The sequence below is a fragment of the Oryctolagus cuniculus genome, chromosome 1 (genome assembly GCF_051225735.1).
Source record: "Oryctolagus cuniculus isolate XC-2025 breed Fujian yellow rabbit chromosome 1, ASM5122573v1, whole genome shotgun sequence".
In the NCBI taxonomy this organism is placed as follows: domain Eukaryota; kingdom Metazoa; phylum Chordata; class Mammalia; order Lagomorpha; family Leporidae; genus Oryctolagus; species Oryctolagus cuniculus.
In genome coordinates, this window is record NC_142867.1 from 13,497,108 (window position 1) to 13,511,323 (window position 14,216).

The following is a 14,216-nucleotide window of genomic DNA, read 5'->3' on the forward strand; positions in this document are numbered from 1 at the left end:
TTTGTGTGACCTTGTACATTTCTCTCTCTCTCTCTCTTTCTCTCTCTCTCTCCCTCTTTTCTGGAAGTCAATAAATCTATGGGTAAAATGTATGTGGCCTGGCACCACTTTTGGAAAAGAAAACAGTATCTATGCATGTGCTGGGTACATGATTGCATTCCTAGAAACATGTCCCCAAGGACATATGGCCACCTGTTCACACTCATTATCTCTGGGAAGCACACTGAGTGAAGAAAGTCTTTCATTTTATAAAACCTCTTTACTCTTCTAATTTTCCATAACAAGCACTTGTTGGAATTTTTTTAAGTTAATGGCTTAAAAGTCCTATTTGTTCCTGTCTTACAGGAAGTCACATTCCTTATCTGAGGTCACTCGGGGTCTTAGTGTCTGGCTCTGAAGTCTGTCCTGCCTGGTTCCTCACCCCACCTTGAACAATGAGGGGATGCAAGTGCTGGGCACCAGTTGACCCCTGCTAATCTCCTGGCCTCAGCAAATGCTGCCCAGGGCTGGCAACAACAAAACTTCCTTCACAGTTTTCTTTGCCCTCCTCCTGCTGGCATCTGACCCACGTCAGCAAATGTTTAACCACCATTCAGCCAAAGCATGTTTATTTTCTCTTGTATCCATAGCTATGAGATGTCCACAAACTGTCTCAGGTCCCAGGAAAAAGCCATAACCAACAATGTTGAATTTCCAAGCTCCTTTATATTTATAATGTCAGGAGGTGCCTGTTCCTAGGTCACAAGGCCAGGCGCCTGAGCAGGATGTGGGGAAGCAGCATGATTACTTGTCCCTGTCATAGGGAGGAACACTGAGGGGAATAAAAGCTTTATTGTTTTCCCAGAGAACAGCCTTCTCTCCAGTAAGTAACCCATACCAGATTACCTTCTGATAAAACAATCACACTTTTAAATCAAAGAATGTAAAACTAAAGTTTGGAAGGAATCATGGGATTGGAAGAGCACTAAGGCGTACATTCAGGCAAACCTGAATTCCGGCCTTGGACAAGTCACTTAGCCCACTTCTCTGAAAGAACACCCTGTTTTGTGCCAGGCATTCTGCTGCCCACTTTACATCCAGTAGCTCCAGCCTGGGGAGGTTTGCATTGTTCTCACCCTGCCGCAGATAAGGGACGAAAGCCCTGCATGTTGGAGTGCTCAGCGGATGACATGTCGGAACCCAGGCTCCAAGTCAGATTTTGAGAAGTCCAAGGCGGCACGCACAACTCCGGATGGGCGTGGCTTCTCCCTGTACTGGGAGGAGACTTCTGCTCCAAGCTCACCTGCCACAGCCAGTCTGACCAGAGGCAACTCACACACCCCTTCTAGGAGCCTTTAACTAGGAATGCTCTAGGAGGATTAACAACAACAACAACGACAAAAACCCGGATCCTGATACTGAGTAGAAAGGAGGGAATGCAGGCACAGATCAGTGAATGACAACTATGCCTTTGGCATCCAGTGGAACTGGATTCACATGCTGGAGCCTGGACACTTTACCTGACTTCTCTGGGAGTCGGTTGCCTGAAGTATAAAGGGAGAATACTGAAACATTCAAATAGAATCATCTAGCACCTATTACAGGGGCTTGTTTAGACCACTATCAGTCCCAGGGAGGGGGTGGGGGAGCCCCTAGAGGACCGGACCAGCAAAATTCTTAGGGCCCCAGACCATTTGCAGGGTGTGTTGTGTAAAGCCCTCCTGGAGCAGCTCTGTCGTAACCATGCATCTGGGCTCTGGAGCATCATAGCCACCTCTCACCCCTTAGGAATGCCCTGAGGCTGCCCCCAGTACAGCCCATCTGCTGAATGCCTACTGAGGCGTCAGCCAGAGTGGGTGTGAGCTCCTGGCCACCATGCACCGCAGGCTGGGGGTCAGGAGAGGAGAAGGCATTAGACTGTCCAGATCTGGGAGGTAAGTACACTCTTGGCTCCCCCGGGCCCATTCCTTGTCCATTCTGAGCCTTAAATTTGCAAATTGCGACAGCAGGACCCAGCCTGTGGCCCGGATCAAATGCTACTGAAATATTAGTGGCTCAGTAAAGGTGGGACTTTGGCTTTCTTCACAGAGCTGAGTTTGGAGAGGCCTCAGGCAGCCTGAGTTTCACCAGCCTGGTTCTCCCTCCCTGGCCCAGCCCAAAGCCTGGAATCTGTCCCAGTTTCACTCCCCCTGGGTGTTTCTGATAAGGGGTGTCCTTTCTGTCCTTTCATCTGAAGACTTCAAGGCAAGGAGCCAGAGAGGGGACTGCTCATTGAAGAGGGCCTGCGGCGGGTTGAGCACTACCTGTGCCTGGGCCTGTTTCCTACCTACCCTCGGCAACCCCCAGCCATGGAGATGCTGAGGGGCCAGAGGCCAAAGCCAGCCACAGCCCTGTGCCCTGCGCCACTGCTGGTCCTGCTCCTGGCCGCACGCCTCCGGATGGGTAATCTGGGATCACTGCAAGCAGCCCCCCAATGAACATGTCCTGTACAGTTGTCCTGTGCAGGACAACTGTGCAACGCGGAGCTGGGGCTGGGGCTGCAGCGCGACTACTCACAGTGGTTCACCACAGAAGACGGAGAGCACCTCACCCCAGACCACGTGCGCATGGTGGCGCGAAGGGAGGGCATCGCAAGACCACTGGCTCAACTACACTGACACCTGGGTGATCTCGATCAAGGCAGAGCTCTCTTTCCTCCCCAGCCTCAACGGTAAGTTCCCACCGATGACCAGATCATCAAGGTGTATGACCTGGAGTAGCAGACAGTCATGGCCACGGTTCAGGTCCGCCACAGCTTCTGCTCTGCGAGGGCCTCAGAGAACCCTGCCTGAGGCCAGCCTTCTGCCAGTATCTGCTGACACTCAGCGGCACCTAGAGGACACCCAGATCCAGGAGGCTGAGTGCCTGGCAGAAGTGCTTGTGCTCAGGGTTGGCACACGTGTTCTCACCGACGAGGAGGTGTGGGGCCACCTTGGTGCACGAGGCCCAGGTGAGGAGGGAGCTGGTAGACAGGCCCTGGAGAAGCGTGACATCACAGCAGACGCTTCTGCCGTGTTCTTTCTGATAGTCAGTGCCAGGGCAGCAGCTTCCTGGCAGGCCCACAGCCAGCTGTGCCAGGACACCACAGTCTCCAAGACACACAACCACAGCCGTGGGCCCTTCTACCCAGGCACCACCCTGCAGAAATGGCAGGAAGCCGTCAGCAACCTGCTGGTGGCCATGGGAAGGTCCTAGCTGTCCCTGCCGGAGCTGCTGCAGCCCCAGGCCCTGCCTGAGCTCTCTGTGCCCGCCATGCGACACGTGGCTGCCACTGTGTACCACGCCATCCACGCTATCATGCAGTCAACATGCACTCAGGCTGCCTGAGGCCATGCCTGCCCATCCTCAACTTCCAGGCCAACATGGATGATGGCTCCTGCGGCGACAGCAGCCACACCAACTTCAGCTTCAAGGGCATCTTCCAGGAGTGTAAGCCTGTGTTCAGGTAGGATGCCGAGCACTCTGCCAGACCTACTACACGGCTAACCTGCTCACCAGCAAAACCTCTTGCTCAGCCACCTACAGGGCCAGCGCCGTGCACAATGCATTGAAAACCTGGAGCGAACCCTGTCCTGAGCGCCAGCCCCAGTGCCCTAAGAGCTGGCGTTTCTTCCAGTGCTGCAGGACTGTGTGGTCCACTCATGCGCAGGGCAGCGTGGTGAGCCTGGATACTTCCTGGTGCGTGCCTGCACAGCCCTCCCTGCCTACCACTCCGGGCTTCCTCTTCGGAGACCTCCGTGGCCCCAGTAACCCAAACCACTCACCAAGGCTCAGGCCTGCCCCAGCTACTTCTACCCACTGGCGCTCTTTGGCAACCTCAAGATGTGTGTCAGCAGCAACTTGGAGCTGGGTGCAGTCCACGCGGTCCCCTTTGGGGGACTCTTCAGGTGCCTGGTGGGCAATTCTGTAGCTGGCCTTCTGATGGGCCAGATCCCTGGGCTCCTGAAGGGGCTGTTCTACCAAGACAGCCACACAGACCAACCCATGAAATACCCAGCTGGGTGCAGCCTCCACCAAGCTTGCCTCAGATTCTCTACTGCCTTGGGGCTGGGCTGCTCATGGACCAGCAGCTGGCAGCTGTCTGGGTGCCCCCATTTCTTCCTCAGTTACCCTTGCTCAATAGCAGCAGCTTGCCCAGGCTCTTAGTTCTGGCGGGTTCTAGTGCTCAGAGGGTCTGGGTGAGGCTGCAAGGCTCTGAGCACTGGCAGCAGGGTGACATTAATAACCCCTCCCTGCTGGCCAAGCTCTTGAGCCAGGCTAGCTCAGGGCTCAATGTGGCCATTGAGGGCATGGCCGTTGGTACCTTGGTAGCTATGAGGGCTGTTGCTCTGGTATTAAGCTATGGATTTAGATGCTGCAAGAAGAGTAACTATAGGAGACTGCACCTTGACAGGGAATCAGGAGGGCTATGGGGCCATGGAAATGACCACTGAGCCCAGCTTGGTCTGAGAGTATAGTGACAATATCCAAACCTGAAAAATAACCAAACATGACTGTGGCAGCATTACTGTACTAATTAAAGCATTTGCCCATTCTGTCCCTTCTACCACTTAGATAAAAGTAAATAGCCAGCTAGCGCCGTGGCTCACTTGGTTAATCCCATATGGGCTCCAGGTTCCAGTCCCGGTTGCTCCTCTTCCAGGCCAGCTCTCTGCTGTGGCCCGGGAGGGCAGTGAAGGATGGCCCAGGTGCTTGGGCCCCTGCACCCACATGGGAGACCAAGAAGAAGCACCTGGCTCCTGGCTTTGGATCGGTACAGCGCTGGCCGACGCGACCATTTGGGGAGTGAACCAACGGAAGGAAGACCTTTCTCTCTGTCTCTCTCTCTGTCTAGAACTCTACCTGTCGAATAAAAAAAAAAAAGTAAATAGCCAACCAAAGAATTGGCTTCAGTTCTATTCCTCTTTCAACATGCTTCCAAATCACCTAACACAAGCTTAAGTCCTAAACAATCCCCTTGCCTAGCACCCCCTCGCTGAGAATCCCATAGAGTGTGTTCCACATTGCCCTGCCATCCTCGTTGCAAAGGAAAACACATGACAACTTTGTTCTAATAGCGGGTGCATTCCTGGTGGTCTTGATGGGGGGAGGAGGGTTAAACAAAGAAGATAGAATTGGCACTGACCCTAGGACATATGATACAGCTTTGAAGTTGGAATATTTTGTAGTTATTATATAATTCATGTTATCAATCTGCTTCCCCCAGAATTATGGCCTTACATCCAAAGACCCAAAAGTTCTCTCCTGTGTTAAGTTTGAGATATTTTTCACAGAGGCCCTAACCTATTTGTGGATCATCAAGTGAAGTGGGTTGTGACAAGCATTTTTAAAAAACAATCCAGAAAATATATTGTTTTGCATGAAGTAAACCTAAGAGTTGTAAAATTGTTTCAGTTCTGTATTGTTTGTCATATAATATTGTTCATATCCAATCACTACTGACTCACCAAAAAAATAGCAGTTTGGTATGGTTAATATATATGTATTATTCCAGGTTGCCCCTCTTCCAAGCCAGCTCTCTGCTGTGGCCAGGGAGTGCAGTGGAGGATGGCCCAAGTGCTTGGGCCCTGCACCCCATGGGAGATCAGGAGAAGCGCCTGGCTCCTGCCTTCGGATCAGTGCGGTGCGCCGGCCGCAGCGCGCCAGCCGTGGCGGCCATTGGAGGGTGAACCAACGGCAAAAGGAAGACCTTTCTCTCTGTCTCTCTCTCTCACTGTCCACTCTGCCTGTCCAAAATATATATATATATTATTATACTGAGTAACACTGTCAAATATATTTACTTTGGTCACAGACATTTGAAAGCCAACTGTTTTCAGTGGATGTTCCAGGATATTTAGCTTTAGGAAGCTTGGTTATAATTCCCCACCCCTCTGTCTCATGCAGAAGATATTTCCCTTGCAGCTCTTATTTAACAAAATAAAGTCAGAGTAAGTTGCCTTTTCTCACCCTAGTCAGGAATCTGTTGGGGAGGTGGTTCAGTATTGTAATGCTCTTGAAGCACTGGTCTCTCACAGTTTTAATCCCAGAGTGTGGGCCTCCAGGCAGAAGAACAAACTGAGGGTGTCCCATCAAACCCTAACCTCAGAACCACAGGGCCTCATTCAAATGAGCCCCAGGAAGTGCACATTTTTAGACCCACTTCTGGAGGCACGAGGAGAGATTGTAGGTGCTGGTGATTACGTAATATTTCCCATATCTTCTCATTGCTGGCCCACCAAAAAAATGGCCTCATAGGGCTGACACTTGCCTGAACCTTTGGATGACCCTTAAGCATTCCTCCACTTCTTAGAGTTTCAACCACCCTAGCTACAAATTGGAAAGTATCAGAGATGCTCTCTTAGGATACTGATGACATAATATCGATGCAAACTGTGAATCCTGAGAGGAAGAGAATTGAAATCCAAATAATTTGGGGAGAGCAAGGATCATTTCTTCCACTGGTCTGATAGCACATTAGCAAACTGTTGGTTAGGGACCAATGGATTGATGACTGTCCTGAGTCTCCTCCTGATGCAGGTCACTGCCACTTACAGACATTTCCCCCATGTATATAACAACTTATTAAAAGTTTTTCATTTAATCTCCACCAACTCTAAGGTACCATAAATCCTGTTTTATGGAGGAAAAAACTGTGGCCCAGAGCAGGTTAATAAACTTGCTCAAAGTCACATGATAAATTGAAATTTGTCTGACTCAACTATTTAGTATAGCAACGTGTAGTATGTATTAAATATTTGGAATATGCCTTTGCAAAGATCATTTCATTTAATTAGTTTTTTCCAAAAGATTTACTTACTTACTTATTTATTTATTTGAAAGGCAGTGTTACAGAGAGAGAGGGAGAGGCAGTGAGAGAGAGAGGGAGAGTGAGCTCCCATCTGCTGGTTCACTCCCTAAATAGCCACCATGTCCAGGGCTGGGACAGCTAGAATCCAGGAGCCAGGAACTCCATCCAGGTCTCTCATATGCATGGCAGTGGCCAAAGCACTTGGGCATCTTCTTTAGCTTTTCTCAGGCACATTAGCAGGGAGCTGGATTGGAAGTACAATAGCCAGGACTTGGGTTGATGCTCATATGGGATACCAGTGTCACAGGTGGCAATTTAACCCACTGTGCCACAATACTGGAACCAATTTCACACCATTCTTTGAAAATGATGTTAATTAGGCACTAAGAATATCCCTATTTTAGCAGAGAGGAAACTGAAGATCAAAGAAGTTAAGTGGCTTTTACAGGGCACGGCAGCTTAACGTAGTAAGGAAACTATGAGCCTGTTCTGGGTCAAACACTGGTCTCTTGCAATTTTTCCTAGTGCCTCAGTTTAGTCCTTGATAAAATAGGCCAGCTTTTCAAATTTATAGGTCAATTGGGAAGATTATATGAGCTATTACATGCAAAGCATCTTGGAAAAGTCCGTAACCTTTCTAAATGAAAATTCAAATCTATGATCATTTGCCACTGCTTTGAGAGTAAGACTCCTGAGTCAAATCAGACAGACCTGAGTTCAAGTCCCAGCACAGCTAGTTGCTAGCTCTGTGACCAGGGGCAAATTGTCTCACCTGTCATGGAATTAATAAAGAATTTATCATCCATAAACTATGGGTAATCATAAAGCTGGTGTCATGAGAATTATTGCAGTGATTAGACAAGATACAAGGAAATCCCCTGCTACTGTGCCTGGTCTGTCACCTTGAGCTGTCACCTGATAGTGGTGCCACCAAATGCACAAAGATGTCTGATCAGGGCTCACAGATGAGTGGGGTACATGCACACAAAATACCAATTACTGCTTGTGGAAACGTGACACAGCTTCAGACAAGACTCTATGGGAAACTAAATGAGAGACACAATTTCTGTGAGAGGTTTGGTAAGGTTTCTTGGGAGGGGATGGGATTTCAGCTGGTCTTGAAGAAAGATTAGATGTCAAAAAGAGAAGAGGGTTTTCCCAGAAAGGAACACAGCTTGGTCCAATGCTGGAAGGGGTGCACCAGACTCATGCTGGCCTCAGCCAGGCATCTGTTCAAATTTGTTCAGTTCTGCTGGTCTAGGAGGATCCTTTCAACAGCAACTGAATGCCCTTTTCTGATGGTCTCAGTTCAGTGCCTGGAAGAGCTCCCCACTCCATGTTCTACAGTCTTTGCCCCCACACTGAGAGAGATGAGGTGGAGCCCAGGGTAGAATAGAAGGCTTTGGCCTGGGATACAAAAGAAGGGAGAGGAAAGAATGCACCATTCTGTCAGTAGGGTGGCCATATAGTTTATAATCCAAATCTGGACAGCAATTGAGACTTAAAGGAGGTACTACTAATCATTTCATGGCACAATGGCTGTAAACTGGAATATCCACCAGTTTTACCTTTACACGCCACTATCTGCCACTGGGGCCTGACCCAGTGATGGCTGGCTCCTAGTTCCCCTCTCCCTGCATGCCCACTGTGTTCCACACACAGGTCCCTCAACAGAACATATCAATGTCTGTGTATGCCTTTTACTGATGAAATATGGGTCATCAATCAAGACCCATTTCAAATGTCACTTCCCCAGAGAGTATGCTTCTGTCTGCCCACTCCCTCTTTCCATGCAAACCTTCCATCTCTGAGAAATAACTCCTCTCTTATTTCTCTTAATTCCCTTGGCAGCTTGTTAATATGAATATGTCATTTTGCATGAGTTCTTTATCCAGCGTGACCATAAGCTCTTTTGGTGTTGTGCTTTTTGTAGCCATTGCCAGAGCTCAGCATCAGCAATGCTCTAAATGTTTGCTGAATGAATGAAAGGAAATCAGAGGTCGGCGCCATGGCTCAATGGGCTAATCCTCCACCTAGTGGCGCCGGCACACCGGGTTCTAGTCCCGGCCGGGGCGCCAGATTCTGTCCCGGTTGCCCCTCTTCCAGGCCAGCTCTCTGCTGTGGCCCGGGAGTGCAGTGGAGGATGGCCAAAGTCCTTGGGCCCTGCACCCCATGGGAGACCAGGAGAAGGTACGGTGTGCCGGCTGCAGTGCGCTGGCCGCGGCAGCCATTGGAGGGTGAACCAACGGCAAAAGGAAGAGCTTTCTCTCTGTCTCTCTCTCTCTCTCACTGTCCACTCTGCCTGTCAAAAAAAAAAAAAAAAAAAAAAAAAGGAAATCAGAAGGGGCCTTGTGAGGATCCAGGAGACAGGACCAAGCTATCAAGTTCTTTTACTCTGCCTACCCCTTTGGGATTCTTAAAGATATTATTATTTTATTAATAAAGCAGTTTTAAGCCCTGTTTCCCCAGTGTAAGTGTTATGGTAAATACAAAGATAAATAAGACTCAGTTTTCACTGTTTCAAAATATTCTAGGCAAGTATTTTAACTGGGAGCCCGGGATCCAACCACTTGAGTCATCACTTCCCCTTGTGCACATTAGCAGGAAGTTGGAATCAGAAGTGGAGCCAGAACTTGATCCCAAGCACTCTGATCTGGAATGTAGGTGTCTGAAGCAGCGTCTTAATTGCTGTACCAAATGTCCACTCCTATATTAAATAAATGAAAAGACAAATAAAAAGGATGAGAAAGGGGACTATCATAGCATTTTGTGGCCATCAGGTCCCCAGATTCCTTCTAGAACTCTGAGTAACAGGGTGGAGAAGCTACAGTAATTCCATCCCCGCTGATGACAGAATGGAGACGGCTGGAGTACTATCAGGGAGTTGTTCCTTGGGCATTACGCAATGTCTTTCCCAGAATAAGCTCCTCTTGGACAGCTGGTTGCTGCTATCTAAGTGACAATGTAAGTCAAATAAAACAGAGTACTGCAGCAGCTCTGGTGCTTATAAAATGTTCTTAGGGATGTCACAATTAAAAACAAAAACAGTGGTCTTCCTCTATTTCAGCTCCCAGAGAGCTTAGTATCAATTTTTGGTCCTCTCCACCATTTTTTTTTTTTTTTTTTTGCTAAATCGACTTTAGTTTTCTACTTTTATAATCTTTTTTTTTTTTTTAAAGATTTATTGATTTGAGAGGTAGTTACTGACAAGAGACAGAGAAAGGTCTTCTATCCTCTGATTCACTCCCCAAATGGCCACAACAGCCAGAGCTGAGCCCATCTGAAGCCACAAACCAGGAGCTTCCTCCGTGTCTCCCACACAGGTGCAGGGGCCCAAGGACTTGGGCCATCTTCTACTGCTTTCCCAGGCCACAGCAGAGAGCTGGATCCGAAGAGGAGCAGCCAGGACACGAACTGGCACCCATATGGGATGCCAGCACCACAGGTGGTTATTAGCCTACTACACCACAGCACTGGCCCCATTATATTCCCTTTTAATGAACTCATTTTCAAGATCTTGTAAGATATGTAGTTGCATTAAATAATGTATGTTTTTTTAAAAAAATAAAGAGAAATGAATACCAAGTTGCACTTTGGTGGGAGGAGACTCACCAGGGTGGACTTCGTAAACCAGTGAGCCCCACCCCCTAAGCCCACTCCTTCTCTCTAGCCCAATCTCGCTATCCATAGAGTTAGCCTTGGTCCAAATGCCATCCTTGCTAAGCATTATTCTCTTTACCCCAAGGAGAAAGGCTGAACTAAACCAGAGATTGTCTGGTTGCCAAAAAATTGAGCATGAAAAATAAATTTGAACTTAATTTAAAAATTTTGTTGCAGTAATTTTTTTTTTTTTTAAGGCAGATTGAGGGTGTAGGTAAAAGCTCAGTGTGTGGCCGGCGCCGCGGCTCACTTGGCTAATCCTCCATCTGCGGCGCCGGCACCCCAGGTTCTAGTCCTGGTTGGGGCACCAGATTCTGTCCTGGTTGCTCTTCTTCCAGTCCAGCTCTCTGCTGTGGCCTGGGGAAGGCAGTGGAGGATGGCCCAAGTGCTTGGGCCCTGCCCCTGCATGGGAGACCAGGAGGAAGCACCTGGCTCCTGGCTTCGGATCGGCGCAGTGCAGTGTGTATGTTGTAAATAGAATATGCTGTACCGTTGAAAGATCACGAATTACTAAAATACAGGTAAACCAAGCAGGCAGCTTGGGAGCTCAGAAAGCTGATCTAAATTCTAGGAATTTCTGTTGAGATTCATGGTTTGGGAAAACTAGGTTGGGTGGAATCAAAAGGAAGAAAGAACTCTCCTTTTTTAATTTAAATCATTCATTCATTCACTCATTGTTAAAAAAGATTCATTCATTCTCCACAAAGAATAATCCTTTACTAAGTGTCAAAGATAAATGAAGGAGGAAAGAAAGGACAAATAATCTTTGTGACTTTGGGTTAGACAGAGATTTTTATATATGACACCAAAAGCACAATCCATAAACTAACAAATTGATACACACTGAATTTCATCAAAATTAAAACCAGTGCTGAGAGAAGAAGGATATAGTCTCTGAAACATATATTCATATAAAACTGGGGTCAACAAACATGGTCTACAGGCCAGGTGCCTCTTGTAAACAGTTTTATTGGAACACAGCCACACTCATTCATTTATGCATTGCCTCTAACTGCTTCCATGTTACAATGGCAGAGTTAAATGCTTGTAATAGAGATCTTATGGGCTCACAAGCCTAAAATATTAATTCCCTCCCTGATATAAAGCACAAACTACCTGACAGGTATCCAAGATGTATTAGTCTCTTCAAAACCACGGTAACCCAAGTATGTACTGAGGCTGCCAGACACACTCTACCTACCATGGTCCATTTCCCTCTGACCTGGAGTAGCTTCTTCCTGGAATCCAGATTCACTCAGTTCACTCAGCTTACCCCAGTGTGCCATACAAACATCATTATGTTTATTCCATGACACAGCAACCGCATTCCTTTCCTCCACTTATCCAGGTAACATTTGGTAAGGACCTACCATATGCCAGGGAAGATACGCCTCCAAGAGCCTATACTCCAGCAGGAGAGAGGCATACACACAAATACACAATGTTTTAAGGAGTATTATAGTTATGCAAAGAATAAATATGGCTTGCATATCCATATACCTCAATTTAAATCCCTGCTCTGCCAATTATCAGCTCTGCAATTTTTAGCAGAGCTAAATTATGTAACTGCAAAGAGCTGTTAGGAGCAAAACACTTCGTTCAGTGTCAGGGCTCAATATTATTCTTATTGGCAGTAGCAATAAGGTAGGAATCGGTAATTATCAGTAGTAGAAGCAGTAGACGATATATAAGGCACATTCATGAAAGGGAGAGAGCAGTGGTATAGAGCTATGGATCAGACATTTTCACAAGGAAGAGGACGTGGGGTTTGACCTGAGTTAATCATATGGAGAAGGACTGGAAGTGCAGATAGAGGAAAAAAAATCACAATAAAATGAAATCCAACTTTGCCCAAGTTGGGAGATGGAGAGTGAGCACTTTCCTGACACGCACGCTTTAGGTCTGTTATTGCTCTGGGGACGCCCAGAATCAGAGTGGGCTCTGGATTTAGATTTGGACAAGGATTATCTCCCCTTTCCTTCCTTCTTATCTTGGTCTTATTAGTGTTGACTTTAAGAAGGTCACTGATCTAAATCTACAGAATGAGATCTCGATTCGTTAGCCTGATTGTCAAGGCCTTTCAGAAATGAGCTCCAGCCTGAGTCACAGTCACTCATTCTCCACTCCTTCCCCCATGCTTCCTGGCTTCCATGTTCAGTTCAGAATACAGTAGTTAAAGACCAGACTTTCAGTCTCCTGCTCTGCTCTTGTTCCCTGCCTGGTTGATTCACTGTCCTCATAGCTGTGGAGAGCGTGTGCTCTCTGGTTCCTCTCTTCCTGAAAGTCATCATCCTTCTTCCCAAAACCCCTCCCAGGCCAAATCCCCTGTCATGTCTTTCAGAGCTGTCTTCTTTCCTCCACACCCACATTACTGCCTTAATTCAGATTCTCTTCATCTAGAGTTTCTGTTGCCACATTCTTGTCTCTATAAACTCACCTGTCTGTAGCCTCTGTTATGTTACTACTTAAATTTTTAGAAATATGTCTTTGCAGTGCTGATGCCCTGTAGCCAAAGACCACCAGGACAACACCTGAGTTTATTGGTACATTGCAAGGAGGGAGGCATCATGGGGGACCCCGCAGTACCTCAATAAGGAAGCATTAGAAAGAACTGGTTATCGGACTTAGACTTGGGTTAGTTAATTTTCACAAAGGATTTAACGAGGCATAGTTTTGCTCTGAATTAGATGCTGTCAGAAAGTAAGGGTGATTCTACAATCCTCACTTTTTTTTTTTAAATCTACCAATTGTTTGTTGCAAATGGCAACACTAACCATAGACTGATTTTCTATCAGTCGTACACCTGTTGTCTGTCCAGCAATTGGAATAAAATCTAGATCCCTTTCCATGCATAATCTTGTTAGCAGTGAGAAAGAAACCAAGCGTAGGCTCTGGCATCCAGAATTGACCCAATGTTCACAGCTGGAACTGCAACGTTACTATAAGCTGGTCTGAGGCTCACAGCCCAGTGAGCCTAAACAAGTTCATAAAATGACAACTTCAGAAATTACACTGAGAACATGATAAAAGGAAAAAAAAAGCTTACTTCATAATTTTGTCTAAGCACAGGTTAAAGCAAAGTCACTGTACCACCCATAAAATACCGACTTGTCCCCACTTACTGACAACCAAACTAGAACAAATGTCTACATCCTTTCACATCCCCTATATCTCCAATCAGACCCTGAAGTTAGCACTTTTCCTGAGACACCCCATAGTTCCCAATAGCGTGTTCTTCCTCTCTGCAACAAATAATACACCCAACCATTTAACAGCAGGTATTTCTGCAGGATTTGGCTGAAGGACACCTGCGTTGCTCCCCTGCTCAGTGACATTGGCTTTCAGTTACTTGAGACAGTAAGTTCCTTCCAGCCTCAGGGCTTTGGATTGAACAGAATCTTTACCCTACTGAGGTCTAGTCTTTGGTTGACTCCTTTGCATCATTCAGATCTCAGGGAAAATGTAATCTTTTAAGAATTAAAGAGTAGGCCGGTGCTGCGGCTCACTAGGCTAATCATCCGCCTAGCGGCGCCGGCACACCGGGTTCTAGTCCCGGTCGGGGCGCCGGATTCTGTCCCGGTTGTCCCTCTTCCAAGCCAGCCCTCTGCTGTGGCCAGGGAGTGCAGTGGAGGATGGCCCAGGTGCTTGGGCCCTGCACCCCATGGGAGACCAGGAAAAGCACCTGGCTCCTGGCTCCTGCCATCGGATCAGCTCGGTGCGCCGGCCGCAGCGCGCCGGCCGCGGCGGC

The 14,216-nt window shown here is 47.5% G+C and overlaps 1 long non-coding RNA gene across 1 annotated transcript; it reads left to right on the plus strand.

The window, feature by feature from the left end:
* The first annotated feature begins 1,177 nt into the window (after positions 1-1,177).
* LOC149128304 (uncharacterized) lies at positions 1,178-4,898 on the plus strand. The gene is made up of 2 exons (XR_016216881.1): positions 1,178-3,696; positions 4,661-4,898. It is a non-coding gene; the product is annotated as an uncharacterized LOC149128304 (long non-coding RNA).
* Positions 4,899-14,216: the final 9,318 nt, after the last annotated feature.